At 39.7% G+C, this 12,205-nt stretch overlaps 1 long non-coding RNA gene across 1 annotated transcript; it reads right to left on the reverse strand.

Moving 5' to 3' along the window:
- Positions 1-1,086: 1,086 nt before the first annotated feature.
- Positions 1,087-7,742, reverse strand: LOC139156142 (uncharacterized). The gene is made up of 5 exons (XR_011557249.1): positions 7,703-7,742; positions 6,272-6,324; positions 4,388-4,442; positions 2,956-3,008; positions 1,087-1,132 (listed from the first exon to the last, which is right to left on the reverse strand). It is a non-coding gene; the product is annotated as an uncharacterized lncRNA (long non-coding RNA).
- Between the last annotated feature and the right edge of the window lie 4,463 nt (positions 7,743-12,205).

The raw sequence follows: 12,205 nt of genomic DNA on the forward strand, positions 1-12,205 counted from the left end.
ATGGGAGCAACAGCTGGAGGACACCCGTGTGCATGTGCACCTGTGCGCGCATCTTGAGTCAAGGGATGGTTCCTGGCGGCCGCTTGAACCAACCCCTGCATTTTTTTCCTGAAGATGATTTTTTGAGCTGGTTTTTGTTTTTTGCCATTTCTTTGCTTTCTGGGGTTCTTTTTTATATAACCTTTTAAAATTGGTTTTCATAACAATATAATCATTTAACATTCACACAACACATAACAGTGTGCTCAGTGTTAAGTGCCCTCCACCAAAATGGGGGCATAATTTCTATATACCATTTTAACTCAAGAGCAGTATATCTATTTACATATAAAGTAATTTCTGGGGGTCTGAGAGAAAAGAGACTGGCTCTCAGGTTCTCCTGGGTTTTAACCAAGAGGCTGATGTTATATATATTTCATGTAATATTAGAAAATTTAACCTCAAAATTCTGCCAAAAGCTGGCATTAATAAGCTATATAATATTTGAATTGAGTGCAATTGGTTGTAATCAAAACTGCACTGTTAATGTAGATTTGCCTGGATACCTTCCTCTTAACGCAGCACATAACACCTAGCACAGTCACGAACAAAAGCCCGGCAGAAAGCTCAGGTCACCTTTGGACAGGTTGCATCCCTCCTACTTAGATACTAAACAGTACTGCTCTGATTCCCCCGAAAGATCATTTAATGTGGGGCAATCAGTTTATGCCAGAAACTTTGACTGGGTAAATCAGTGGGAGAAGGGAAGCATAGCGGAACAAACCGGCCTGAAAACCTACCACATCCTACTAGGGGATGGCCGCCTTTGGAAAAGGCACGTTGACCATCTAAGGAGGCGGCTGAAAACGACTGGCCTCCGGCAGGGGCTGTCCGAACAAACTAACGGAGCCTCTGAACCTTCACTCCCCACAGGGAGTTCAAATCGATCAAGCAAACACGACCCGGACAATGGGAAATAGATTAGGACTTACCGTGCCGCCGAGAGCACTCCAGCGTCCGACAGTGGGGAGCCGTCCTCCTTCGATGTCGTGGACTCGACTGAACTGCACAGGTCAGCGAGGAGGGCAAGGAAGCCAAGCCGATTGGAGGGTGCAGTCGCTGTAGGTGGCTTCCTCGGGCTTTCCGAAGTGGTCTATTGGAAACACATATATGTGAGAAAAATTCATACAACTCATAGAACCATTTTGTTTATCTTTATTTTTATACAAAAAAAGAAACAAGTTCCCGATCATATTATAAAAGCTTTATTTACTGAGAACATAAAACCATTTTAATTTGTAACTTTAGCTTTTAAGAAATGATTGGTTTGCATTTACTTAAAACTGAAATGTTTCAACAGGCATTCATATTGAGGATTGGAGTTGTTCCCATTTTTATTTATTGAAGTATAAAACTTAGCTGGAAATAAAGTGATTTTAAAAAAAACATTCACAAAATCTGATCTGATGTTAAATTTCAAATCTCTTTTCTGAAGTACCTCACACCAACTAATAATGTATCCTAAAATGAGTTGATTATAACTCTGGACCAAAAGCAAAGTGAACTAGTTTTCCAAAATTCTCAGTATCAGTTATCACTATTCTCATGTGCCAATAGAAGCCACATTCTAGTGGCTTCTCTCATAGAAAAAAAATTATTAAACACAAAATGTATATCTTTATAACTAAAGTAGCCTTTAAGCATGAAGACAATTTCATAATGCAAAACTATAGAGCGTTAGAGCAAGCCTTCACTTATAACTATGGACTCTGTATCATATCGATTTACATTTCATATACTGTATTTGTGGGACTATAAGAAGATGTACTCCACCCCCCCTAAAAGAGTGTGGAAATGTCGGTGCGTCTTATACACCGAATGCAGCCATTTTTGCTGTCCTAAACACCCTCCACCTGCAGAGAGCTCTTGCTGCTGGAGAATGGCAAAATCATCAAATAATGGGCATTTTTCTCTCTTTTTCTTGCAAAAAGTGTGTAGGGAAACGGACTGGGAAGCCTGCAGATAGCTCCTGGGGAATGGGGCAAGGCCAAAAAAGATGTCTCCAATTTTGTGAAAAAACAGGCAAAAATGGCTCATTTTTCACTTAAAAATGGGGGCATCTTTGCCTTCTAAATACCCCATCTAGTACGACTGGAAGAGGAATTCTGGCAGTTGAAATCCACTAGTTTTAGAGCTGTGAAGTTTGAAAACTTTTGGATTAGGGAAGAGGTGTGCAAGTGTCTTCAAACATGGCAAGTTTAAGATGTGTGGACTTCAACTCCCATTCCTGAGCAACCATGACTGGGGCTGGAATTGTGGGAGTTGAAGTCCACAAGTCTTAAAGCTGTCAAGTTTGCAGTTTGTAAAAAGTGTACATGATTGTAAAAAGTATTCTGCTATACTGGTATTTTATTAAATAATATATTACTACACCATTTGGTTCAGAATACTTTTTTCCTTGTTTTCCACATGTAAACTATAGGTGCGTCTTATACTCCAGTGTGTCTTATAGTCTGAAGCATACAGTTATTATAAAATTAGTCCTTTATATAAGTCTAATTTCCTCAAATATCACTTATTTCAAAAAAGTGGCTTAATTCTCATTATCTATACTAAATTATATTATCATAATGATGATGATGATGATGGTTATTATTATTATTATTATTATTATTATTATTATTATTATTATTATTATATTTCTCTCTCCCCCTCCCTCTCTGTGTTGATACAGAAGGAGGTCAATGATATGGAAAATATTATCTATATAATGTAGAACATTATCTAAATAGGCAGATGAATTCCTAAAATTCTGTATACCAATAAATTGTTTGACATTAAAAAAATATTTTCCCTGAGAAAATATTTTTCTCACTGGCCACTTTGAGAATACAAAATGAGTAAAGCTTATAAGTAATTGTGTGGAAAACAATTCAAATTAAATTCCTTTAAGCTTTTTTTACTTTAAAAACCTACTTCCGAATCCCACGGAGAGCTGTCTTCGTCTTTCTCTTCCTTCATTGATTTAGCTATAAAATAAAATAGTAAATTGTGCCAATTCAGAGTATTGCTAGACACTATTTATTCCTGGTGTACGATCGAAAGGTCAGGGTTAATGGCTCAAGCCAGCAACAAATGTCTCTCGCACGAGTTTCTGCAAATTACTCTTGACTGGGTTTCAGAGCTCTTATGTTCTCCAAATCAAATGCAAAACAACGAGGCTTTAAATGTCCCCAGATTCAAAAGTCCATTGAGGAATTCCTGTATCTTTGTTCCTGTTAACTGCCGAACGATAATTCCCACACCGCTTTTTGCAAGCCCTCCCCTTTTGAAGCCTGCTGCAGCTTTCCAAATTGCTTCCAGCTGTGCTTTAGAATCTCCATCTGAAGCTGCACCTCCCGTCCCACCATTCTACGCACCATGACATTGAGGCATACCTGGCGTGTGTGAATGAGACCTGGCTGGGCCCAGAGGGGGGGGGGGGGAGCTCCTGTCTCGGAAATGGGCCCAACAGAGTTTCAGATGTGGCACCAGCCGTGATCCCAGGGAAGGGGGGGAGGAGTGGCAATTATAGCCAAGAAGAAGACCTTCAAGCTGCATAGGGTCACTGCTCCCGAGATTGCAGGTTGTGAGTCCCTTCTTATGAGGCCGGACCTACGGGTACACGTGGACTTGTTACCTGCCTCTCAGCTGCGTATCAACAGCCCTGCCTGCACTGCTCGAGGAGGTAGCCAGGCTGGCGGTGGAGTCCCCCAGACTTATTGTCTTGGGGGAGTTTAATCTGCCATCGCTCAGTGAACCCTCTGGGTTGGCGCAGGAGTTCATGGCCACCATGGACCTGACCCAAGTAGTTCAGAGCCTAACCCATGAGAGGGGGCACACTCTCGACATGGTTTTCCTCGCAGGACAGTTGAGTAATGATCAGATATTAAGGGGCTTAGAAACGTTGCCTTTGTCATGGTCAGATCTAATTTATTTATCAGCTCTTTATGTGGAACCGTATCAAAGGCTTTGCTGAAGTCCAGGTAGGCAATATCCACGGCACCACCTTCATCCAACACCTTTGTGACATAGTCAAAGAAATCGATGAAATTAGTCTGACGTGATTTGCCTTCAGTAAAGCCATGCTGATTTGGCTCCAATAAGTTATTGTTTTTTAGGTGCTGATTTATCCTCTTTTTGAGTAGAGTCTACATCATTTTAACTACAACTGATGTCAAGCTAACTGGCCTGTAGTTACCAGCTTCTTCTCTACTGCCCTTCTTGTGGATAGGCACAACACTGGCCATTCTCCAATCCTCAGGAACTTCTCCTGTTAACAAGGATTGGTTAAACAAATGGTATCCTTCTGCGCTGACTGGAGGGGTTGGTAGTGGCAGGCACCGTTTTACGGTGGTTCTCCTCCTACCTGTCTGGTCCGGTGCAGTCGCTGGATGTGGTTTCCTCGGGCTTTCCGACGTGGTCTATTGGAAACACATATATGTGAGAAAAATTCATACAACTCATAGAACCATTTTGTTTATCTTTATTTTTATACAAAAAAAGAAACAAGTTCCCGATCATATTATAAAAGCTTTATTTACTGAGAACATAAAACCATTTTAATTTGTAACTTTAGCTTTTAAGAAATGGTTGGTTTGCATTTACAGTACTTAAAACTGAAATGTTTCAACAGGCATTCATATTGAGGATTGGAGTTGTTCCCATTTTTATTTATTGAAGTATAAAACTTAGCTGGAAATAAAGTGATTTAAAAAAAAACATTTACAAAATCTGATCTGATGTTAAATTTCAAATCTCTTTTCTGAAGTACCTCACACCAACTAATAATGTATCCTAAAATGAGTTGATTATAACTCTGGACCAAAAGCAAAGTGAACTAGTTTTCCAAAATTCTCAGTATCAGTTATCACTATTCTCATGTGCCAATAGAAGTCACATTCTAGTGGCTTCTCTCATAGAAAAAAAATTATTAAACACAAAATGTATATCTTTATAACTAAAGTAGCCTTTAAGCATGAAGACAATTTCATAATGCAAAACTATAGAGCGTTAGAGCAAGCCTTCACTTATAACTATGGACTCTGTATCATATCGATTTACATTTCATATACTGTATTTGTGGGACTATAAGAAGATGTACTCCACCCCCCCCTAAAAGAGTGTGGAAATGTCGGTGCGTCTTATACACCGAATGCAGCCATTTTTGCTGTCCTAAACACCCTCCACCTGCAGAGAGCTCTTGCTGCTGGAGAATGGCAAAATCATCAAATAATGGGCATTTTTCTCTCTTTTTCTTGCAAAAAGTGTGTAGGGAAACGGACTGGGAAGCCTGCAGATAGCTCCTGGGGAATGGGGCAAGGCCAAAAAAGATGTCTCCAATTTTGTGAAAAAACAGGCAAAAATGGCTCATTTTTCACTTAAAAATGGGGGCATCTTTGCCTTCTAAACACCCCATCTAGTACGACTGGAAGAGGAATTCTGGCAGTTGAAATCCACTAGTTTTAGAGCTGTGAAGTTTGAAAACTTTTGGATTAGGGAAGAGGTGTGCAAGTGTCTTCAAACATGGCAAGTTTAAGATGTGTGGACTTCAACTCCCATTCCTGAGCAACCATGACTGGGGCTGGAATTGTGTGAGTTGAAGTCCACAAGTCTTAAAGCTGTCAAGTTTGCAGTTTGTAAAAAGTGTACATGATTGTAAAAAGTATTCTGCTATACTGGTATTTTATTAAATAATATATTACTACACCATTTGGTTCAGAATACTTTTTTCCTTGTTTTCCACATGTAAACTATAGGTGCGTCTTATACTCCAGTGTGTCTTATAGTCTGAAGCATACAGTTATTATAAAATTAGTCCTTTATATAATTCTAATTTCCTCAAATATCACTTATTTCAAAAAAGTGGCTTAATTCTCATTATCTATACTAAATTATATTATGATAATGATGATGATGATGATGGTTATTATTATTATTATTATTATTATTATTATTATTATTATTATTATTATATTTCTCTCTCCCCCTCCCTCTCTGTGTTGATACAGAAGGAGGTCAATGATATGGAAAATATTATCTATATAATGTAGAACATTATCTAAATAGGCAGATGAATTCCTAAAATTCTGTATAGCAATAAATTGTTTGACATTAAAAAAATATTTTCCCTGAGAAAATATTTTTCTCACTGGCCACTTTGAGAATACAAAATGAGTAAAGCTTATAAGTAATTGTGTGGAAAACAATTCAAATTAAATTCCTTTAAGCTTTTTTTACTTTAAAAACCTACTTCCGAATCCCACGGAGAGCTGTCTTCGTCTTTCTCTTCCTTCATTGATTTAGCTATAAAATAAAATAGTAAATTGTGCCAATTCAGAGTATTGCTAGACACTATTTATTCCTGGTGTACGATCGAAAGGTCAGGGTTAATGGCTCAAGCCAGCAACAAATGTCTCTCGCACGAGTTTCTGCAAATTACTCTTGACTGGGTTTCAGAGCTCTAATGTTCTCCAAATCAAATGCAAAACAACGAGGCTTTAAATGTCCCCAGATTCAAAAGTCCATTGAGGAATTCCTGTATCTTTGTTCCTGTTAACTGCCGAACGATAATTCCCACACCGCTTTTTGCAAGCCCTCCCCTTTTGAAGCCTGCTGCAGCTTTCCAAATTGCTTCCAGCTGTGCTTTAGAATCTCCATCTGAAGCTGCACCTCCCGTCCCACCATTCTACGCACCATGACATTGAGGCATACCTGGCGTGTGTGAATGAGACCTGGCTGGGCCCAGAGGGGGGGGGGGGAGCTCCTGTCTCGGAAATGGGCCCAACAGAGTTTCAGATGTGGCACCAGCCGTGATCCCAGGGAAGGGGGGGAGGAGTGGCAATTATAGCCAAGAAGAAGACCTTCAAGCTGCATAGGGTCACTGCTCCCGAGATTGCAGGTTGTGAGTCCCTTCTTATGAGGCCGGACCTACGGGTACACGTGGACTTGTTACCTGCCTCTCAGCTGCGTATCAACAGCCCTGCCTGCACTGCTCGAGGAGGTAGCCAGGCTGGCGGTGGAGTCCCCCAGACTTATTGTCTTGGGGGAGTTTAATCTGCCATCGCTCAGTGAACCCTCTGGGTTGGCGCAGGAGTTCATGGCCACCATGGACCTGACCCAAGTAGTTCAGAGCCTAACCCATGAGAGGGGGCACACTCTCGACATGGTTTTCCTCGCAGGACAGTTGAGTAATGATCAGATATTAAGGGGCTTAGAAACGTTGCCTTTGTCATGGTCAGATCTAATTTATTTATCAGCTCTTTATGTGGAACCGTATCAAAGGCTTTGCTGAAGTCCAGGTAGGCAATATCCACGGCACCACCTTCATCCAACACCTTTGTGACATAGTCAAAGAAATCGATGAAATTAGTCTGACATGATTTGCCTTCAGTAAAGCCATGCTGATTTGGCTCCAATAAGTTATTGTTTTTTAGGTGCTGATTTATCCTCTTTTTGAGTAGAGTCTCCATCATTTTAACTACAACTGATGTCAAGCTAACTGGCCTGTAGTTACCAGCTTCTTCTCTACTGCCCTTCTTGTGGATAGGCACAACACTGGCCATTCTCCAATCCTCAGGAACTTCTCCTGTTAACAAGGATTGGTTAAACAAATGGTATCCTTCTGCGCTGACTGGAGGGGTTGGTAGTGGCAGGCACCGTTTTACGGTGGTTCTCCTCCTACCTGTCTGGCCCGGTGCAGTCGCTGGAGGTGGTTTCCTCGGGCTTTCCGACGTGGTCTATTGGAAACACATATATGTGAGAAAAATTCATACAACTCATAGAACCATTTTGTTTATCTTTATTTTTATACAAAAAAAGAAACAAGTTCCCGATCATATTATAAAAGCTTTATTTACTGAGAACATAAAACCATTTTAATTTGTAACTTTAGCTTTTAAGAAATGGTTGGTTTGCATTTACTTAAAACTGAAATGTTTCAACAGGCATTCATATTGAGGATTGGAGTTGTTCCCATTTTTATTTATTGAAGTATAAAACTTAGCTGGAAATAAAGTGATTTAAAAAAAAACATTTACAAAATCTGATCTGATGTTAAATTTCAAATCTCTTTTCTGAAGTACCTCACACCAACTAATAATGTATCCTAAAATGAGTTGATTATAACTCTGGACCAAAAGCAAAGTGAACTAGTTTTCCAAAATTCTCAGTATCAGTTATCACTATTCTCATGTGCCAATAGAAGCCACATTCTAGTGGCTTCTCTCATAGAAAAAAAATTATTAAACACAAAATGTATATCTTTATAACTAAAGTAGCCTTTAAGCATGAAGACAATTTCATAATGCAAAACTATAGAGCGTTAGAGCAAGCCTTCACTTATAACTATGGACTCTGTATCATATCGATTTACATTTCATATACTGTATTTGTGGGACTATAAGAAGATGTACTCCACCCCCCCTAAAAGAGTGTGGAAATGTCGGTGCGTCTTATACACCGAATGCAGCCATTTTTGCTGTCCTAAACACCCTCCACCTGCAGAGAGCTCTTGCTGCTGGAGAATGGCAAAATCATCAAATAATGGGCATTTTTCTCTCTTTTTCTTGCAAAAAGTGTGTAGGGAAACGGACTGGGAAGCCTGCAGATAGCTCCTGGGGAATGGGGCAAGGCCAAAAAAGATGTCTCCAATTTTGTGAAAAAACAGGCAAAAATGGCTCATTTTTCACTTAAAAATGGGGGCATCTTTGCCTTCTAAACACCCCATCTAGTACGACTGGAAGAGGAATTCTGGCAGTTGAAATCCACTAGTTTTAGAGCTGTGAAGTTTGAAAACTTTTGGATTAGGGAAGAGGTGTGCAAGTGTCTTCAAACATGGCAAGTTTAAGATGTGTGGACTTCAACTCCCATTCCTGAGCAACCATGACTGGGGCTGGAATTGTGTGAGTTGAAGTCCACAAGTCTTAAAGCTGTCAAGTTTGCAGTTTGTAAAAAGTGTACATGATTGTAAAAAGTATTCTGCTATACTGGTATTTTATTAAATAATATATTACTACACCATTTGGTTCAGAATACTTTTTTCCTTGTTTTCCACATGTAAACTATAGGTGCGTCTTATACTCCAGTGTGTCTTATAGTCTGAAGCATACAGTTATTATAAAATTAGTCCTTTATATAATTCTAATTTCCTCAAATATCACTTATTTCAAAAAAGTGGCTTAATTCTCATTATCTATACTAAATTATATTATGATAATGATGATGATGATGATGATGATTATTATTATTATTATTATTATTATTATTATTATTATTATATTTCTCTCTCCCCCTCCTTCTCTGTGTTGATACAGAAGGAGGTCAATGATATGGAAAATATTATCTATATAATGTAGAACATTATCTAAATAGGCAGATGAATTCCTAAAATTCTGTATACCAATAAATTGTTTGACATTAAAAAAATATTTTCCCTGAGAAAATATTTTTCTCACTGGCCACTTTGAGAATACAAAATGAGTAAAGCTTATAAGTAATTGTGTGGAAAACAATTCAAATTAAATTCCTTTAAGCTTTTTTTACTTTAAAAACCTACTTCCGAATCCCACGGAGAGCTGTCTTCGTCTTTCTCTTCCTTCATTGATTTAGCTATAAAATAAAATAGTAAATTGTGCCAATTCAGAGTATTGCTAGACACTATTTATTCCTGGTGTACGATCGAAAGGTCAGGGTTAATGGCTCAAGCCAGCAACAAATGTCTCTCGCACGAGTTTCTGCAAATTACTCTTGACTGGGTTTCAGAGCTCTAATGTTCTCCAAATCAAATGCAAAACAACGAGGCTTTAAATGTCCCCAGATTCAAAAGTCCATTGAGGAATTCCTGTATCTTTGTTCCTGTTAACTGCCGAACGATAATTCCCACACCGCTTTTTGCAAGCCCTCCCCTTTTGAAGCCTGCTGCAGCTTTCCAAATTGCTTCCAGCTGTGCTTTAGAATCTCCATCTGAAGCTGCACAGCTGCGCCTCCCGTCCCACCATTCTACGCACCATGACATTGAGGCATACCTGGCGTGTGTGAATGAGACCTGGCTGGGCCCAGAGGGGGGGGGGGAGCTCCTGTCTCGGAAATGGGCCCAACAGAGTTTCAGATGTGGCACCAGCTGTGATCCCAGGGAAGGGGGGGAGGAGTGGCAATTATAGCCAAGAAGAAGACCTTCAAGCTGCATAGGGTCACTGCTCCCGAGATTGCAGGTTGTGAGTCCCTTCTTATGAGGCCGGACCTACGGGTACACGTGGACTTGTTACCTGCCTCTCAGCTGCGTATCAACAGCCCTGCCTGCACTGCTCGAGGAGGTAGCCAGGCTAGCGGTGGAGTCCCCCAGACTTATTGTCTTGGGGGAGTTTAATCTGCCATCGCTCAGTGAACCCTCTGGGTTGGCGCAGGAGTTCATGGCCACCATGGACCTGACCCAAGTAGTTCAGAGCCTAACCCATGAGAGGGGGCACACTCTCGACATGGTTTTCCTCGCAGGACAGTTGAGTAATGATCAGATATTAAGGGGCTTAGAAACGTTGCCTTTGTCATGGTCAGATCTAATTTATTTATCAGCTCTTTATGTGGAACCGTATCAAAGGCTTTGCTGAAGTCCAGGTAGGAAATATCCACGGCACCACCTTCATCCAACACCTTTGTGACATAGTCAAAGAAATCGATGAAATTAGTCTGACATGATTTGCCTTCAGTAAAGCCATGCTGATTTGGCTCCAATAAGTTATTGTTTTTTAGGTGCTGATTTATCCTCTTTTTGAGTAGAGTCTCCATCATTTTAACTACAACTGATGTCAAGCTAACTGGCCTGTAGTTACCAGCTTCTTCTCTACTGCCCTTCTTGTGGATAGGCACAACACTGGCCATTCTCCAATCCTCAGGAACTTCTCCTGTTAACAAGGATTGGTTAAACAAATGGTATCCTTCTGCGCTGACTGGAGGGGTTGGTAGTGGCAGGCACCGTTTTACGGTGGTTCTCCTCCTACCTGTCTGGTCCGGTGCAGTCGCTGGATGTGGTTTCCTCGGGCTTTCCGACGTGGTCTATTGGAAACACATATATGTGAGAAAAATTCATACAACTCATAGAACCATTTTGTTTATCTTTATTTTTATACAAAAAAAGAAACAAGTTCCCGATCATATTATAAAAGCTTTATTTACTGAGAACATAAAACCATTTTAATTTGTAACTTTAGCTTTTAAGAAATGGTTGGTTTGCATTTACAGTACTTAAAACTGAAATGTTTCAACAGGCATTCATATTGAGGATTGGAGTTGTTCCCATTTTTATTTATTGAAGTATAAAACTTAGCTGGAAATAAAGTGATTTAAAAAAAAACATTTACAAAATCTGATCTGATGTTAAATTTCAAATCTCTTTTCTGAAGTACCTCACACCAACTAATAATGTATCCTAAAATGAGTTGATTATAACTCTGGACCAAAAGCAAAGTGAACTAGTTTTCCAAAATTCTCAGTATCAGTTATCACTATTCTCATGTGCCAATAGAAGCCACATTCTAGTGGCTTCTCTCATAGAAAAAAAATTATTAAACACAAAATGTATATCTTTCTAACTAAAGTAGCCTTTAAGCATGAAGACAATTTCATAATGCAAAACTATAGAGCGTTAGAGCAAGCCTTCACTTATAACTATGGACTCTGTATCATATCGATTTACATTTCATATACTGTATTTGTGGGACTATAAGAAGATGTACTCCACCCCCCCTAAAAGAGTGTGGAAATGTCGGTGCGTCTTATACACCAAATGCAGCCATTTTTGCTGTCCTAAACACCCTCCACCTGCAGAGAGCTCTTGCTGCTGGAGAATGGCAAAATCATCAAATAATGGGCATTTTTCTCTCTTTTTCTTGCAAAAAGTGTGTAGGGAAACGGACTGGGAAGCCTGCAGATAGCTCCTGGGGAATGGGGCAAGGCCAAAAAAGATGTCTCCAATTTTGTGAAAAAACAGGCAAAAATGGCTCATTTTTCACTTAAAAATGGGGGCATCTTTGCCTTCTAAACACCCCATCTAGTACGACTGGAAGAGGAATTCTGGCAGTTGAAATCCACTAGTTTTAGAGCTGTGAAGTTTGAAAACTTTTGGATTAGGGAAGAGGTGTGCAAGTGTCTTCAAACATGGCAAGTTTAAGATGTGTGGACTTCAACTCCCATT

This window comes from Erythrolamprus reginae, unplaced genomic scaffold, assembly GCF_031021105.1.
Source record: "Erythrolamprus reginae isolate rEryReg1 unplaced genomic scaffold, rEryReg1.hap1 scaffold_335, whole genome shotgun sequence".
NCBI lineage: Eukaryota > Metazoa > Chordata > Lepidosauria > Squamata > Dipsadidae > Erythrolamprus > Erythrolamprus reginae.